This window comes from Canis aureus, chromosome 6 (genome assembly GCF_053574225.1).
Source record: "Canis aureus isolate CA01 chromosome 6, VMU_Caureus_v.1.0, whole genome shotgun sequence".
Classification (NCBI taxonomy): domain Eukaryota; kingdom Metazoa; phylum Chordata; class Mammalia; order Carnivora; family Canidae; genus Canis; species Canis aureus.
Window position 1 is genome coordinate 17,283,665 of NC_135616.1, and position 18,514 is coordinate 17,302,178.

The following is an 18,514-nucleotide window of genomic DNA, read 5'->3' on the forward strand; positions in this document are numbered from 1 at the left end:
AACAAAAAAAACCTCTTCCTGGCAGTTGAGTGCTTTTAATAACCCAGACATAAGCTGTTTTTCAATTATTTATAATGAGTATTAAAGAGGAAAGGAAAATAGAAGTACAATGTGAGGTATGCTTAGGTATGGAGTCATCTTGGACTCTAGCTAGAGAATAGTTTGTAAAGGGTTGCACTGTGGAACTGTCACCCCACCACCCTGTGTTTTTTTTTTTTTTTTTTCCATACTAGAATAGGCTGACATGGTTTGAATGGCTTGGCTGTAACCCACAGACAGTGGAGCAGAGATGATTGCCTATCAATCAATGATTAAAATAGCTACACTTCAGCATGTTCTAGTTTGGCAGATTTAGTCGTGACTGTATCACCTTATCATCACCAGCTTGATCATCCTCAGAAAAAGCAAAAATAATGATGGAGATTCTACAAGGTATATACAGACAGCTTTGTAGCCACATCCTAAATACAAAGGAACAGTCTACATTTCTGCTAAGGCCTTATCCATAGATATTAAGTGTATGTAAAAATAAGAGATCAACTTGTGATCCAGGATAGCTTCAAATTATGAAAAATTTATACACAAAATGATAGGATGTGACTAATATATTTATAAAACACAGAGTAGGACAGAGACAACCCAAATGATTCATGATTTCACCTTATCATATGGGAATGTGTTTGACAATATCAAGCAATGAATAAGAACGTCAGGAAATCTCTACACTTGGTAGTAGGAATGTAAAGCCATTGTGGTGAACAATTCCTCCTCTAAAGAAAGCTGAAGATATGCATACCTTATAATTAAAAAAATCCATACTTAGACATATTTCTTAGAATAACACTAGCATATCCAAGGAGACATGGGTAAGTATTTTTATGGTAGCAATATTTGTAGTAGCAAAAATTGGAAATAACCTCAAGTGGTTAAGTTCTTATAAAGGAGTACTAAATAATAGTGAAGCTAAATAAACTATAGCTACATGGTACTTACAATGAATGCATTTTATAAGCATAATGTTGCTTTTATAAAGTAAATTGTGAAATGGTCTATGCATTATGATATAATTTATGGAAGTCATAAAAACATGTAAAATAATACTTAAAATTATTCAAAGGGAAGTACAAATTTAGTAAAAGTATTAAAGAAATACAGTATAATGATAATTGTTTTAACATTCTTTATATTATTTTGTGTGTCTTTAACACTATATGATGAATGAGTAGACAAATCAGGAATACTAGAAGCAAAGTAGAAGGGTATCATAAGATCCCATTGAAGAAGTGGGAGAAAATTACTGAAGGAAAAGAATTTTCCCCATCTGTTTTCTCTATTTTCTTCTATGATAGCATATTAACAGCTACTTCCTTTAGAAAATGAATTCGAAGAGAGAGGCAATCGCCACTCCAGTTTTACCCAGCATAGTTTCTTGTTCCTAAAGTGGCTTGAGGACATGAGGTATGCAGGCAAATCCTCTCAGAAGCTCTCCTCTCTGAGAGACATGAGTAGGTCAACATGTCTTAAGCAGAGAATTTTTGAAATGTAGATATATTCCGTTGGAACCAGATATTGGCCAAACTGGAGAAGGTCTTAAACACCAGTGACAAGAGGTGAGGCTAAGTCATAGACATTAGACAGCTACTAATGTATATACGTAAGTGGAGAAACAAGATAAGAAAAGGATAGGTAGATAGATAGAGACAAAGTACACGTACTTAGTATAATTGTGTATCTATGTACGAGTGTATCTTCTATCTCCATGCCTGCCTTATCTATCTATCTATCTATCTATCTATCTATCTATCTATCTATCTATCAATCATCTATCTACCTACCTAACATCTATCTAATCATCTATATCATTTATCTATCTACTTACCTACTTATCTTCTTAGCTTTCTGTCTAACCATCTGTCTATGTCTATGACTGTAATTATAACTCCATCTATGTCTTCTTTTGAATCCCCTGACTTATCCAGGATTGGGGTAGGGTGGGAGGCAGAGTATTGAAGAAGAGTTGTAACAATATTAGTTGCTTTCATTTCTTTTATTATAATATGAGAATGGGAAATGCAAACTTTAAGATGAAATGCCTATATTTAAATGTTATAACTTTAATCCTAATGGTAACTAGTAGATTGTGCAAAGAGCTTTAAAGATGAGAACAGCACACTCTAGTTAATGATAATGACTATTATTGATGACAATAATATTAACTTGCTAGTACACTATTGGGAAGGGAGATTTACAAAGGATGTTTTTCCTGTGTAAAAGCCAAAGATAGATACTTTTGGCTGTGGAAAGTGAATTCAGAAATTAGCCTATTTTTTTTTTTCACATTTCTTTTAGAGATGTGACATAAGCTTCTTGTAAGATTTCTTTTCATCTTTAGAAAGAGGTATAGAATAATGCTTATTTTAAAAATTAGTTTTTGGTGCTAGTGTTATAAACATAAAACCATGGTAGGTGTTTAATGATGAAAATAGCACAATTATCCTCAAAATAGCAATTATATTTAATCACTCATTTTTTCATTTCTTTACCTATTCTTCTATCAAGTACTTAGAGAGCACCTACCTGTTTTAGGCATTATGCCAAGCACACAAAAGAAAGAAACACACGATAGACATGAATTGGTCTTTGCAGAGTCCCAGTCTGTAGGAGAGAACAGAAAGGCAACAACTGAAATATGATATGTAGATTAATAGGTAGATAATAGATATGTAGGAGCAAGCACTATAGGAAAGAAACATTATGCTAGTCTAAAGCAGTTTCTTAATCTTGACACTGTGGACATTTTGGACCAGATCACTCCTTGTTGTTGGGGGACAGGATAGGAACTGTTCTGTGTATTGTAGAATGTTTGGTGGCATCTCTGGCCTCTGTGCACTAGTTGCTGGTAGCACTATCCCCAAGTCATGAACATCAAAAATGTCTCCAGACATTCCCAACCATCCCTTGAGGGGCACAATGGCCTCACAGTGGTTCTCACAGTAGTTGAGAACAACTGCTCTACAGAATCCTTTTAAAAATGGTGTTTTGTTGTCATATCTAAAAAATATTTGCTTAACCTAAGGCATGCAATGATTTTCTCCTAGGAATGTTGTAGTTTCAGCTTGAGCTTACATTTGAAGGGGCGGGGGGACTAATATCCATTTTGAGTTAATTTAGTGTATGGTGAGAGATAAGGGTCAGGTTGAGTTTCTGAAATATACAGATGTCCAATTGATATTGATTCAATGTCAATAAAATACATGAATATCCAGTACAATTTTTAGAAAAGGCTTGTCTTTTTCCATTGAATTTCTTTGGCATTTCTGTTGAAAATCAATTGCCATATATGTTTTGGTGTATTTTGGAACTCCTTGTTTTCTTCTGTCTATCTGTATGTCTATCCGTACACTTATAAACACATTTTCGTGACTACTGTAGCTCTGTAGTAAGTTTTGAAATCATGTAAATCCTAACAGGTTTGTTCTTCATTTATTTTTCAAAATCGTTTGGATATTTTAGGTCCTATGTTATTTCCACGTAAATTTATATCAATTTGTCAATTTGTACAAGAACAATTTACTGGGCTTTTGACAGAAATTGTGTTGAATCTAAAAATGAATTTGGGTATAATGTTAGTTTAACAAATGGGTTTTTCAAACATGAATGTGATGTATCTCTCCGTTTAGTTGGGACTCCTTTAAGTTTTGCATTTCCTTTGTTAAATGTTTTCCTAAGTATTTTATTATTGTTGATGTATTTGTGAATGGAATTGTTTTCTTAATTTATTTTTTTAAATTCATTGATGCTAGTATACAAAAATGCCATATATTGGTTCTTGTACACTGATCTTATAACCTGTGAAACCACTAAACTTGATTACTAATTCTGGTAGCTTTTTTGAAGATTCTTTAGGAGTTTCTACATACAAGGTCACGTCTGCTTAAAAGACAGTTTTACTTCTTCCTTTGCAATTTACATACCTTTTATTTATTTCTCTTGCCTTACTCCACAGCGTTGAATACATATGGTACAAGCAGACAGCCTTGCTTGCTCCTGATCTTAGGAGGGTAGCATTCCGTTTTTTACCATTAAGTATGATATTAGTTGTAAGTTTTTTGTAGTTGCTCTTTATCAAGTTCTCTTTTGTTTCTAATTGTGTGAGAATTTTTATGAATACGTGCTGTGTCTTATCAAAATTTTTTTCTGCATCTGTTGATTATTTTTTATTTATTCTCGAGTCTATTTTAGTAATTTGTGTCTTTCTAGGAACCTTTAATTTATATCTCATGTTAATACTGACTTAATTTGAATAAAATATAGCAACTTTGTACTAGTATAGCTTCATATCCCTGTCCCTTCTTAGTGCTATCATAATATATGTTATGTTATAAACCTATATTATAAGATAGGCATAATTGTATTATAATATAGGTATAACTACAGTATTACAATTATTGCCTTTAACAATCTTATGTTTTATAAGGATATTTCAAGAAAAAGACTAAATATCTACACAATCTTCAATTTTTTATATTTTCTTATATATTTACTATTTCCAAAGCTCTTTTTTTTTTTTTTTTTTTAATTTCCAAAGCTCTTAATTTGTACCCATGGATCCCAGTTACCATTTGGTATCATTTCCTTTTAGCTTGAAGGCCTTATGCCTTAGAATTTAATGTAGCACAGGTCTGCTATCAAAGAATTGTCTCAGTTTTTATCTGAAATTGTCTTTATTTCACAGTATTTTTGAAGAATCATTTGTCTTGAATATAGAGTGGATTGTCACATTTTTCTTTTAGCACTTTGAATTTGTAATTCCACTGCCTCTGGCTTCTGTTGTTTCTGATGCAAAGTCAGCCATTTACTGTATTATTATTGCTTTGTGAATTTTTTTTTTTTTGCCACATTCAAGGTTGTCTCCTTATAATGGCTTTCAGCAATTTGACAATAATGTATCTATATGTGATCCCATCTATGCCTATTTTATTTGATGCCTTGAACTTCTTGGAGCTGGTAAATTCAATTTTTTGGGTCAGGTTTCAGGAGATTACAGTTTCTTCCAATATTTTTGTTCCTTTCCCTCTCTCTTCTCCTCTATTGGGACTTCAATTGCACACATGTTGAAATCATGACATTACCTGACAAGTCTGAGGATCTGTTAATTTTTCTTAGATTTTTTCCTTCTTTGATTTTCAGTTTCAATAACTTCTATTCATCCATTTCTTTCTCTTTCTTTTGCCATCTCAAATCTGCTGTTGATCCTATCTAGTCAATTTTTTATTTCAGTTAGGGTCTTCTAGAATTTTCATTTGGTTCTTTTATATAATTTTTGTTTCTTTGTAGAGACTCCTTAATAGTTGACTGTCAGCATATTTTCTTTAACTCTTTCAGCATGGTTGTCTTTGATTCTTTGGACATATTTAACATGGCTATGTGAAGTCCTGTCTGCTAACTCCAGCATCTAGATTCACTCAGAGTCAGTTTCTAATGACTGGTTTTCCCCCACCCTCACCCCTAGACTATAGGTCACACTTTCCTGTTTCTTTACATGTCTAGTTATTCTTAGCTGAATGTTAGACATTTTGCTTCAGATATTGTAGTAACTCTAGATTCAGTTTTATTTTCTGGAGCATTTTTCTACAGATTAGTTAATAACTTGCCTGAATTACACTGTGGAATTTTTTTTCTTATAGTGTACAACTGCTGATGTCTCAGCCTATTTGTTTTTCCTGTCTTTATGTTTTAGCCTGGCTCACTAGGGGAGGTCATTCCTCCATCCATATAGTTCAGCGAACAAACAATGATCAGGACTCAAGTTTTGTTCAAACACTTTGACTCCATTAAGCTTTCACCTGTGCCAACTGAGTTGTGTGTGATCGTGGAGCACATTCAAAGTCACAGCCAGTTCTCAGGCCTATCTTGGTTTTCACATCCTCATGGATCCTAGGACCACCCTTACCACATATGTAGTTTTGCAGTCAGCCAGGGATATGAGGGAGGAGGAGATTTTATCATAGTTCTTTTATGATCTTCTGAATTCTGGCACCTCCTCATTAAATTTCTGACTGGTTGGCTGCTTACCTTAAACTGGGAAACACAGTGTTGGTCCAGAAAAGCCACAGATTGTTATAGTCTATCTCAAATTAAATCTGCATTTTTAGCTGTGAATGTCATAGGTGTTCACCTGTCCCCCTCCTTTACCTCTGCTCCAATACAAGTCAGCCTTCTTTGGCAGCAAAGTTGCTTTTTGATTGCAGCTAGCTTAGGTTGGTATGGCTATAATTCTTGCCAACTGAGCTTGGGGAAGAGGAGTATAGGAACAGCCCCAGGCAGGAAGTCACAGACTCCCACCATTCCTACCCAAAACTCTATTAGTTTTTGTGTCTTGTAAATTTTTCTAAATTTACTTTCTGCCTTTGGTAGGTTTCTACATGTTGAAATAATTTTTCAGGACAATTTTGTCCAGTTTTTGCTTGTTTTCTGTGAGAAGGAATCACCTGATCTCTTCAAGTAGTTATTACTAGAAGATCAAATCTTTTTTAGAGAGTTACTTAGAGAGTAACATTCAATAAATATGTGAGGAGCATGGTTTATTGAAAGGCAGGATCTGTTTATCACTTCAGAAAGTGATAAACTCTGTATCTCAGAACGTCAGGTTATTTGGGGAGGTCCATAAATGTTTGTTGAATGAAAAGATGTTGTAAAGCACCGGCCAGGTTTCTCTTTGCTTCTATAAGAGAGAGAAATTGGACAATACTAACCTAAAAATTCCTCTGAAGCTTTGTTTTGATAATAAATGTATTGATTTACTTGAGCCATTGTATTAGATTCTCCTAAGATAATAAAAATCCCTTTCTTATCTGCATCTTAAGAAGCCTTTTTCAGGGGTTCAAAAAGACTTGTTTTTCAACTAAGTAATATTTTAAAAAGCAAGCAGAATGACTACAGTGTAGATTCCCTGTCGTGGCATCCACCCCCTTCTAGTTCAGGTTTTTGCACAAGGTTGTTAGAAGGTCAGGTGATGTTCAGAGAATGTGTCAAAGGATGGTGCTGTGTTTAATTATCAAGTGTTTCCACTTAGGGATTTAAAAACTCTAGGTCTCAAGAAAGCCATCTTGAGCCAGGTATTTCTGAACTATTTGGGACTTATATTCTTTTTAGACTGTTCATTTAACCTGAAACTACCCATTAGAAGTCTCAGATTGACAGTCTGGATCAGCCCACAAATGTATTTTATTTGGCCTAAACAGTGTTTTAACAGTATCTCATGTCACAATTTTGTAAAAGATTTATTTATTTATTAGAGAGAGAGAGAGAGAGAATGAACAGAGAAGGAGAGGGAGAGGGAGAAGCTGACTTTCCGTTGAGCAGGGAGCCCCATATAGGGCTCGATCCGAGGACTCTGGGATCATGACCTGAAGGCAGACACTTAACTGACTGAGGCACCCAGACACCCCTTCCCTTGTCACAATTTAAAAATCAAAGATTTTAGGTAACAATACAGATTTCCTAATTTGAAAATCTCACAACCCAGCTTTGTTCCTTCAAGGCAACAATGAGTACCAGACCTTTCAGAAAGCACAGAAGCTTCTGACCTAGCTCAACCCAATTCCCTTTTCATATGGCCTCCTTGCCCTTGTAGACATTCGATTTCACAACTTCTGGGACTGTGGTTTCAAAGGCCAGACTGCTACCAGGGGGATGTGATGGTAACCAGTAGAGGGTTAAGATGTATGTATTTATCATATAACAACTCGGATTGGGTGGAAGGCATTTGAAGCCAGGGTAGAGAAGAATTTTACAGCCAAGATATATACATGATATAAATGACAACTGAATTGAAGTGATATAAATGTCATTCATTTATTCATTCACTCACTTATTCACAGAGTATTTATGGGCTGAATGGGTCTGGTTCGCTAATGTCTCCATCCAAGACTAGACGTTCCTGATGCATAATAAGCATAATATTTTCCACACGTAATGAAATAAGTGTTCCATACATATTCTGTAAATAAATGAACAAGTGGATGAATTGTATTCATTTAATTCATTTCCCTAGAAAATGAGATAACGTATTTCCTCATTCTCTCCCCTTCTAGCAACCCTCAAAGTTCAATTTTAATTGATTTAAAAATGGTATCTATGGTACTAATAAAGACATTCATACCTTGTTAATGAAAAAATAAAGAAGACCCCTCTCCTCTGGAAATATTAGACATTTTACCTGTAATTGGGACTGAGCAGTATACTTCTCATAAAGTAGAAAATCCCAAATTGGTGGAATCAGGTAGCTTATGATTATAGAGAAGATTGGGCAGCCTTACAGTTTCTACATGTAACTGGGGAGAGTGGTATTAGAAACCAGAGTAGGCTCTTCCTTTGAGAAGCAGGTTAATCCTTCCATAACCAAGACAAGGGAGCAGAGAAAATACAAGCCAGTCTAAAACTAACACAAGTTCAGGTTTACAAGCCAAATTTATACGATCTGTAAATATCAACAGAAACACAGGTTTTAAATTTAAGAGCAGACTCTTTCCTCCACTTATACTTAAATATATTGTGGTCAGAAGCTGGTATTATAAGTCCACGCTCTGATAACTCTACTCCAGGAGGCAAGGCTCAGAGGGAGAGAGAAAGAGAGAGAGAGAGAGAGAGAGAGAGAGAGAGAGAGAGAGGATTGGGAGCACTTCAGAGAAAAGATCCAAGAGAAAAGTCTGGGACTCTGGTACCCAGCTCCCTGGCCCTAAGAGGGTCCATGGCAGATGTTTGGAATGAAGGAGCTTCATGGTCCCCCAGGGGCATCCTTATAAAATCAGCTCTGGTAAGTGATATTCTTGATACTTGATGTGTTGCCAGAAGTTAGAATGCTGCTTTTCTCTAAAATCTGCACATTCTGCTTAGAAGCCTGGGTTTCTATTTAGACTTACAGATATCCCAGCAATAATTTTCAGACATCACGTGACATTTATTATCAATCCAGGCATGTGTAGATATTTAGGCTTAGGGAGACAGTGGAGTATCGTAAAGAAAAAGCATCGCATCGGCAGTCAGGAGGCCTGAGCGCAATGGCTTTTTGATTCTGCGTGACTTCAGCAAATATGCTTAGCTTTGCTGCGGCACCGCCTGCACTTCTAGCAAGAACCCAGCCCCTCCCCCACCTCCTTCAGGCTGCTATCTCCATAAATCCCACAGGGAAATGATAGCCTATTTCAGAGCTGCAAGGCTCACAACCTCCCGGTCAGGATTTTAGACTCCAGTCCATGTAAGGGATTCTGGACTTTTTAACAGAACCAGAAATGTCCTCCAATCGAGAACAGGGTTATAGAATGAATGAATGAATGAATGAATGAATGAATGAATAAAAATAAATTAAAAATGGAGAGGCATCTGTAATCGCATTAAGAAAAGACCTGTGAAATGAATCAAAATGCATGAGTCCAAAATGAATAAAAATGCCGATTTTTGAATATCCGAGTTGCGCTACTTTTCTAATTGCTTCACTTGCAACAGAGAGAAATAAAATAGTGAGAGTGTGAAGTGTATAAAGGACTCTACCGCTCTCTCGGGGCTCAGAGACCCACAGATTGGAGAAAGGAAGCCAGTGCCTTTCTGACCACTGAATTCCTCACTCTTGCTGCGAGTTAGAAAGCTCCAAGGAGGACTTTAACGAAACGTCTCTACACTTGGGAAAAGAGACCCGAAACGGCTGGGGAGACAGCGCCACCTAGTGTCCGCCGAGAACCGCTTGCTGGCCAGCCCTTCGCCGTAGTTGGCCGCAGTAACTCCTATGAAGTAGGGCAAAGAAAATAAATCCATCAAAGCTGACTAACAGAGAGCAATGCCAGCTGAAAGCATTTTTGATTCTTGAGGCCTTCAAAAGCCAAGAAACGTAATCCTTGCCTTATGTTTCTTTCTTCGTGCCCAAAAGGCAGCCAAGCTGTCACTAAACCAAAGGAGGTGAAGCAGGTCACTAAGTTTATAATGTAGTTGGTAACTGGTTTTCATTTTTTCTCTGCATCCTGGCAGCAGGAGATAGGCAGCTTGTTATAACTTAGAGGGGGCTCCTGGAAAGCCTGCTTGCTGGGTGTATTTCTGTAGGCGTGGGCTCGCTGGGAATATCATTACCTCATGGAGTCACAGATTTAATAGCATTTCTTCCACTTCATTCAGCACAGCACTAAGTTAGTGACTCCGGCTTGAGCACATTACAGACGCACATTGTTCCCGATAGCATCACATCTTCATAGTCCCATGTGGGGCCCAAGCACCGCCTGCTTCGGCACACAGGCCGCACACTCTCTACTCTTACACTTCAGGCTTTCTGGCTGGGGTGTGCCCGGCCTCATTGGTTTCTCCTCCCTCTCCTCTCTGCCTTCCCCTCCCTCTTTCTCTCTCTTTGTTCTACTCCCTCTGCTCTATCATCCTCACGATCATTTTGGAGCACCCACCATGTTCCAGGCACCGTGACCTGCTTTGTCCTTTGAGATATGACTGTGTGTGTTTTGTGGGTTTTAGGAGACCATGGCTCTCAGGGAAGCACAACCAGGGGAGGGGAGTGGCTACTCTCTCCCACTCTTGCTTCCAGTCTTTGGAAGTTTCTACCACTAGCAAGGACACTCCTGACCACTTTCTCGCACTCCTCCCAGAAGAGGAGGGGAGTGCTTTCATCTGACTGAGGGTGGGGTGCAGGCAGAATGGGGCTTGTGCAGCCCCAAACCCACTATTTTTCTCCCCACGGGAGCCAGGCTGTCAGTGGGGAGCATGAATTCTGGTCTGTTTCTCATTCTGTGCATTTCATGGGCCTGAGCCTGTTCCTGTGCTGCCCACCCACGGGGTGAGCAAGTCTGTTCAGTCTTGGGGTTCAGCAGGAGGAAAACCGACTCACCCACAAATATGAACTGCAACCACTGCTCTCGACTCTTGTCAGTGATATAGGTGATGTTTTCATTTCCCTTCTCTCTTGGTTCAGGACTTTGATGTGTTCTTTATTGGGGCACCTAAAACTCCTAACCTTTAGGAAAGTATTTCATTACTATTTAAATATGGAGCAGATGGGATTGGGATTATTTTAAATCCAACCTCAGATGATTCAAGGTCAAATGAGGGCTTTTTATTTTTATTTTTTTTTTAGTTCAAAACCAATTTACTCTGGTGTTAAGAATGTTCTGGACTAGTGATCAAAAGATACAGGCTTTATTTTGGGCTTGAAGTCTTCCAACTTTGCAACTTTGAGCAAGCCAATTCTCTTGGCTTTGGCTTCTCCATCCTAACTTCTGTGATTTCAAGGTCAAGGCACCATGATATGGAGGTGCTGTGAGGAGGGGGTGCCCATCTCCATGCGGGGAAGAAGCCTTGCATCCACTTGAAATGAGCCACTGTCTGTTTCCCTCTCCCTTTTTGGGGAAGCCTGTGTTGCTTTCCAGAGCATTCTGAAAGCATTTCACAGCATTCATAGCGATATTTGCCTAACTACCCCCCTTTACCCCTTTCCCACCTTAGGAGCAAGGCTTCAACCTGTTTTATTTGTTGTTATACAACACATAAAGGAGTGTGGGCAGGGGACAGCTAGTAAGTTAAGAGTTTTTACTTTTGAGCCCCAAACTGGGACTCATGCATTAAAAAATTATTTTCTTGGTTTTGTGAATTTGTTCTACCATTACTCACTCTGGATCACATTTAGTTATGCATTTATCAATGCGGCTTTATGGAGGAGAATGACCCAGTGTGGACGGTGGAGTAACTGTCAGTCGCTTAGAGGGAAGTCTAAGAGGAGAGCAGGACCATTGCCTCTGCTCTTAAAAGACAAGGAAAGGACTTGGGCAAAGGGATGGAATATGACCTTTCTTGGTCTTATCCCTGTAGCCTTGCTTTTGGCCCAGAACCTTAGTTTTAAGACATTTTAGCACCAATCTAAGTTGTCATTTCCCTTGGAATAATTACTTGCTTGTCCAGGCCCTGATACACCCCCATACCTTCATTCCAAGTTCACCTCTTTCTGCCATGGGAGAGTCAGGATGGGCTCTGCTGTGGATTTATAGGTTAGAGAAGAGTTGGCGGAGAACACGATTGATGAGATGCATGTTGCTGTTAATGCCAACTCTAGACCCTTGATAAATATGAGTCTCCTTTGTTTCTTATCCTCTTTCCTTGGTGAACTCATCCCATGCTGATAATTCCAAAATTGATATCTCTAGCCAGGACCTCTCCTCCAAGTGCAGACTCATGTCTATCTGTCTGTCTAGCTAGCTATCTTAATAGTAAAAATGTCAATTATCTCTATATAAATCTCATGCCCCCTCATCAGCAGGAGGAAGTGCTTGGATGCCCAGCAGGTGTCCTGAGGTCAGCATCTCCCAGATTGAGCTCCTGCTGTTCTCCTTCTACATCTGCTCTGCTCTCAGCCCTTTCCTTGGCCTTTCCTCTCTCACTAAGTGGCATCTTTCCATTCCCCGGGCCAAACCTGAGAATCATCTTTGATTCCTCCCTTGCTTGTATCCCTTGTCTGATCTGTCAGCCAATCCTGTCTTCTCTACCTTCAAATCCTAGCCATGTTTTGACCATTTTTGCCCCACTTTCACTGCTATAACCCTGCCCGCCCCCCCCCCCCACCCCCGCTGCCCTCATCTCTTTCCTGGACTGTGGCAACAGCACCTTGTGGGGCTTTCTGCCTTCTTCTTATCCCTTTCAGTCTGTTATTAGCCCAGAGGCCCGCACGATCTTGTTGACATAGGTCAGTCCATGGCACTCTGCTCAAAACCTTCCAGCAGCCTCTTGGCTCTGCCTCTGTCCTCTCTGCTCTCATGGCCATTTTGTTCTGTTCCTGTCACATTGGTGACTTTGCTTTTCCTTGAACACGTAAGGCAGCTCCTCACATCAGGATGTGTGTACTCACCACGTCCCCTGTGTGGGACTCTCCCTCTGGAGTCTGGGTGACTCACCCTCATGCCCCTCTGGCTCTTCTAAAATTACCTCCATCCTCACCGACACCAGCCTCACCGTCACCTCCTTAGCGTTACTACTGTTTAATATTCTCTATATGCTCCTTGCTTCTACTGTCTCCTCCTCAAGAATGTAAGCTCCATTAGGGCAGGGATTTCATTGATTTTGTTCCCAGCTGTATCCCCTGTATCCCCAGCAATGAGACCTGAGTGCTCAATACATATTTGTTGAATAAACGAATGAGATGAGGAGCAGGAGGAGACGTAGCAGTCACCCCTCATGTGAGCATCGGGGACTTGAACAGACAAGGAACGATTTAAAACACAGGGCGTGGTGCACTTGGGTGACAGGAATGAACTCAAAACAGGGCTATGTTCTGATGCAAGAAATTTTATTGTTAGAGATTTATTTTTCTGTTTCAAGTTATTATTTACTTCACTTGATTGAACAGATATTTATTGAGTCACTGCCATGTCACTGTGCTGAGGGTACAAATATGGTCCATGTTCTCATGTGGAGTAGAACAGTTATGAGAAATTTACCCATAAGTAGATCATTTCAATACAGAGTGGTAAGTCAGTGCTGAAACATGCCATTTGGGGTCAACAAGTTAGGTCTCCTTAGTCATTTTCACCTGAGATTTTTTTTTTTTTTTTTTTTACCAGTTTCTGTAGAAGTGTATGTTTTGGTGGACGGCGTTCCTGGAAGAGAGATCTTATACTTGCGAAGTGCATCCTAAGTAAGAGCCTTCAACAAAAGGTAATTGAGGGCAGTCAATGCTAAATAATATTTTGATGGCCTCTCCTCCTCTACTGAGAGCCAATTTACTCTCTACTTTAGATAAATCTTATGAATTCTCAGTGCCTTGTATTTCTCTCTGCAAAGGGAGTTTAATGAGATCTTTGTTCCATCAAAGGAATTGTGCACAGGAAGATTGGATAAGCCCCAGTCTTTACCTTGATCTATGCCCATAACCAATAGCCCATCCTAACAAACCCCTGCTCTATGATGGCACCACTTTGAGGTGTGATTGGCCATTCGTTGGTTCTGTGCTCCCCGAAAGCCTGGAATTGTGTTTTAATTGTTGGCTGTGTATATCCAGCTCAGGGACACTTCCTAAGCAAAACCAGAGTACTTCTGTAACCTGGGACTTTAAAAAAAAAACAAGGACAATGGTTTGCTGAGAACTATGTATCCTCTATGGAATTGACTCTACTTTGCTAAAGATTTGCCTTGAGCTCAAAGGCTTAACTGGCTTTCAAGTGCCAGGGATAACTTTTCTGGAGAGTGATGCTGGAGCACACTCCCCGCACCCAGTCTGGATCAAGTGTACCTCTTCTGTGTGCCTACAGCACCCTGCTCTTCCTGCATTACAGCCTACCCGAGTTAGGCCAGGCTTCACACGTTGAGTGCAGGTCTCCAGAATGCTAAATCTGCCCGATATTTCTGACTCCAGCTGCAAGTTTGGGGGTCCCCAGAGGTGCCCTCACTTTAGACCAGCTGGGTACAAATATGGGCTGGGCATCCCCACAGCTCCCTCGGGCTTAATAATTCATTAGAAAGACTTGCAGATCTCACGGAAAGCACTATACTTAACCAGCCAAAAGAAGAGACACATAAGGAGAAGTCTGGGAGTGTTCTGTCTTCCTCAGGGATGTGTTATCTTCCTGGCACATCCATGTGTGACAATATGCCGAGTATTGCCAACCAGGGAAGCTTCCCAAGCTTCAGTGTCAGTTTTCATTGAAGCTTCATTACATAGGCATGCTTGATTGATCACTGGCACGTGGCTGAACTCAAGCTCCAGCCCCTATCCGTCCCCAGAGGTCAGGCTTATATCATGTGGCTCAAGCCCCAAGCCTCTAATCATGTGGCTGGTCTTTCTGGCATGGGTGATCCCCATTCTCAATCATCTGTCTGTGTCAACTATCCGGTGCAGTTGGAGGGTCTCAATAGGAAGAGCAAAGACATTCCAATCACTGGGAAATCCCAAAGGTTTACAGGTTACCTCTCAGAACCAGGGATGAAGGCCAGCCAAATTCTTTGTTACACGCAGTCTCCAGCCTGCATGTTTACCCATCTCTCTCATTAACTTCTTGAGGTCAGGGAATATGCTGCCTTGTTCATCATTTTCTTTGCAGTAAACGCAAAGTAGGTACTCAAAAAATACTGCACGAATGATCAACACACTGCAATTATTAGGCCAAGTTTATTCCAGCTTTAATTCTAAACCATCACCATTAGGGAGTTGTTAAAATCCTAAGGCACTGTAGCTAAGGCAGTTGTCTTGGTCTAGATTCTTCTTGTGCATTGCTTGGTTCCCTTCAGCCTATTGATTTTCTCTTGTGTCTCATGCCAGTCCACTCCTCACAACGTCCAAGACACTTCAAGTCAGAGTTTTGGCTCTCTTATGCTGAGATTGATATACTTAATGCAGTGTGGAAACTCACAAAGTCTCCATCTACTGTTTTTATTAGTTCTGGCTCCTAGCTACTGCATGGATCCTTGTAAATGCAGGAGTAATATCAAGTTTCTTTTCTTAAATGCTTTCTCTATGAAAAACTGCTTGCTTTACTTGCTTGAATCCTTTCTGCTGCTATGGTGGAGCTAGAATGGTCTGATGCATGGCAGAGAGGTTTTGACTGCTCTGACTTTCATCTATTCAAAGCTGCTTCCAGGTTATTCCATTGTGAAGTAGTCACTTTAAGTCCTCCCCTCTCTTTATGACTTAAAATACCTTTATTCTGTGATTACTTTTTATGTTGCATTATTAAATATCTCCCTGACTATCCAAGATACTCCTTCCCACAGGCTATGTTAGTCTAAGATTTTATTTCTAACCTTTTCCTGCCAGCCTCTGTGCGGAATATATGCTGAGGATAAGGGTAGAAGGTGTCAGGGGAACCAGACCTGGAGAAGGAGTGAATAGCAAACCCGCCCTCAGCAGGAATGGGTGATTCTCCTGCTCCAACAGCAGCCACTGGTGTGTTCCCAGTAAGAGTTTTGTCATGCCAACATCAAAGTGGCAGTAGCTCACCAGCTGCCAAGTGCATGGCCTTCTCTGGACTGTGGCTTTCTTATGATCTAGGAGACATTTGTGGAATGGGAGGCGGGTAGGGGCAGGTTTGTGGGGGTAAAGGAAAGGTGTTTCGTGAGGGTTGGCCTCATTTTAGTAGGATACAAAGCATCCCTACAAAGAGTTAAGATGGTTTAAAAATTGCTTAAATATTCCATATCCTTTCCAGAAATTTGAGAAAATAAAGGTAAGCAAAAGATGTTCTTACCCTGATAAAACACTACAAAATATATTATAAGGACATTGGTTTTATCCAAGGTCAGACATGTTCCAAGTCCACCTCTTGAAGGACCCTGTGATGTGAGAGCCCATGCTGATCCTTTTCACTTCTCTTTCTCTTCCTTTCCTCCTTTGATACAGAACAATAGGAAGACTGAGACAATGGGACAGGCTTGCAGTGGCTTTTATAGGGAGCGTGCTGTTGGCTTGCAGAGTGCCACCTGAAGGGATAGCCATTCTGGGAGAGGTGAGGCAAAGGGGAGCCCAGGTCCCATCCACATCCAACCCCTGACAGAAAGGCTCGCTCGCTATTGTGTGTATGGAGTAACAGTGACATCCTGTGGCCGGTCTGGTTGATCTAAGTGGCTCCTTTATAGATAAAGAGGACCATTTTGTCTGCACTGAAAGGTGAGCCCTCGGTTGGCTCCTTCTTCAGACAATACACAAAAGAGGGAAGGGCAGGATTCCTACCGCAGGCTTTTTGGCGTCTCTACCTCGCAGCTGTCTCTGATTTAGCTGGGAGAGATTCTTGGGACAGAAATTATGTCCGTTTTTATGCTTGATCAATTTAAATGTTACCATTTGAGTGTTGAGTGAACCATAATAATAACCATGAGAACAGTGAGAAAATAGTGACAGGAGAGAGAAGCACTTCGCTTCTTTATAAGACATCCCAGAGGATTAATGCAGAATAATCTGTTACTTAAAAATGTCTAAATTGCTTGACATTTAGCTGCATTTTTTTTTGAAGTTTTGGAAGCAATAACTTTATTTTGACCTTACTTAAGAGAGAAGAGGGCTGGGGAAGAAAACAACTCTGATCTTAAGTTATTGTAACATTCTTACGAAATCAGGGTATGTGGCCAAGTGCATAGCTCTGCTCGCAGGGGCCTGGGAGTCGTGTGGTTCCAAGTCTGGCATGTGTAACCTCCCATAATGTTAAATACAGGTAGACCCCAGCTGGCACCTGGCTTTGGGTGTGATCAAACAGCAAGTATGAAACCTCAGAGCTCTGGTGGTGGGTGTGAGCTGAAGGAATTCATTCTCCATGGGGATGCCCACCATCTTGTGGTTTCCATCCATCAGAAAGGGGCTGCCTCCCCTGAAACACCTCTTGACCTCTGCTCTTTCCTAGGTGTCTCCAGGGTCCCTGCTCAGGGAATAAGGCAAAGGAAGCGTGGAAGTAGAGAAAGGAAGTTATGCTCTTGAGTTACATGGACCTGGGTTCTAATCTCAGCCCACCACTCACTAGCTCTGTGACCTTGAGTAAATTCCTTAACTGTTTGCGGTCATGCTTTTCCCAACCATGGGAAGGGGTTAATAATAAGCACCCCCTGCCTGGGTTGTGGGGAAGTATGCAAGGCAGGGGGAGAGTGTGTGTATGCCCTGGGATCCACACCACACAGGGGAGCTGCCACTCTTATTGCTTCATGCACAGCTGCGGGCTCTGGCTTGAAGGCAACTTGGTAGGAGGGCTCCCTGTTCCCCCTTCTCTGACGTTGGCAGAAGATCTCTGTCCTTGTCTACTGCAGCAGGTTGGGTTGAGGGCAGGGAAAAGTGAGATATGAGGGGGAGTTGGGTGGGTGGGATGTGTCGTGTGTGTGGTCTATATGTATGTGTGTATGTAGTATGGTCTAGTGTGTGTATGGTTTGTATGTATGGTTTTTGTGTGTGGTGTGTTTGATGTATGTATGTATGTGGTGTGGTATATGTGTATGTGGTGGTGTGTGTGGCGTGTGTGATATGTATATGTGGTGTGTGGCGTGTGTGGTGTGTGTATGTGGTATGATGTGTGGTGTGTGTGTAGTGTGTGTTTGTGTATGGGTGGTGCGTATGTTTTGCTCATATGTGGTATGGTGTGTGTGTGATGTGTGGTGTATGATGTGTGGTGTGTATGTATATGGTGATGTGTATGTGGGGAGTATCTCCGTGGTGTGTGTGTGTGATGTGTGTGTACATGATGGCGTAATGTGGTCATGTGTGTATGGTTTGTATGTATGTGGTATGTGTGTATATGTGGTATGTGTGTGTATGTGATAGGTGTGTGGGGTATGTGCGTACGTGATGTGTGTGCATGTCGGATGTCTGTGTGTACGTGATGGTGTATGTATATGTGTGTGTGTGTGTGTGTGTGTGTGACGCACGCCTTCCCTGCCCACTGTCCTCTGGTCAGCGCAGGCACTGGCCCGGGTAGAGTGAGATGTGGGGGAGGCTGCAGGTGGCTGCCACACTCTGGATGGGGACAGAAGAAACAAAAGGGAAGGAACAAGGGACAGGGAAGCC

General features: G+C 40.7%; 1 long non-coding RNA gene across 1 annotated transcript in view; it reads left to right on the forward strand.

The window, feature by feature from the left end:
* The window catches only part of LOC144315137 (uncharacterized), a 67,791-nt gene that overhangs the window by 44,252 nt on the left and 5,025 nt on the right, over positions 1–18,514 (forward strand). Inside the window, exon 2 of the long non-coding RNA XR_013380913.1 lies at positions 13,602–13,695. This is a non-coding gene — a long non-coding RNA (uncharacterized LOC144315137). The remainder of the gene's footprint in view (positions 1–13,601; positions 13,696–18,514) is intronic.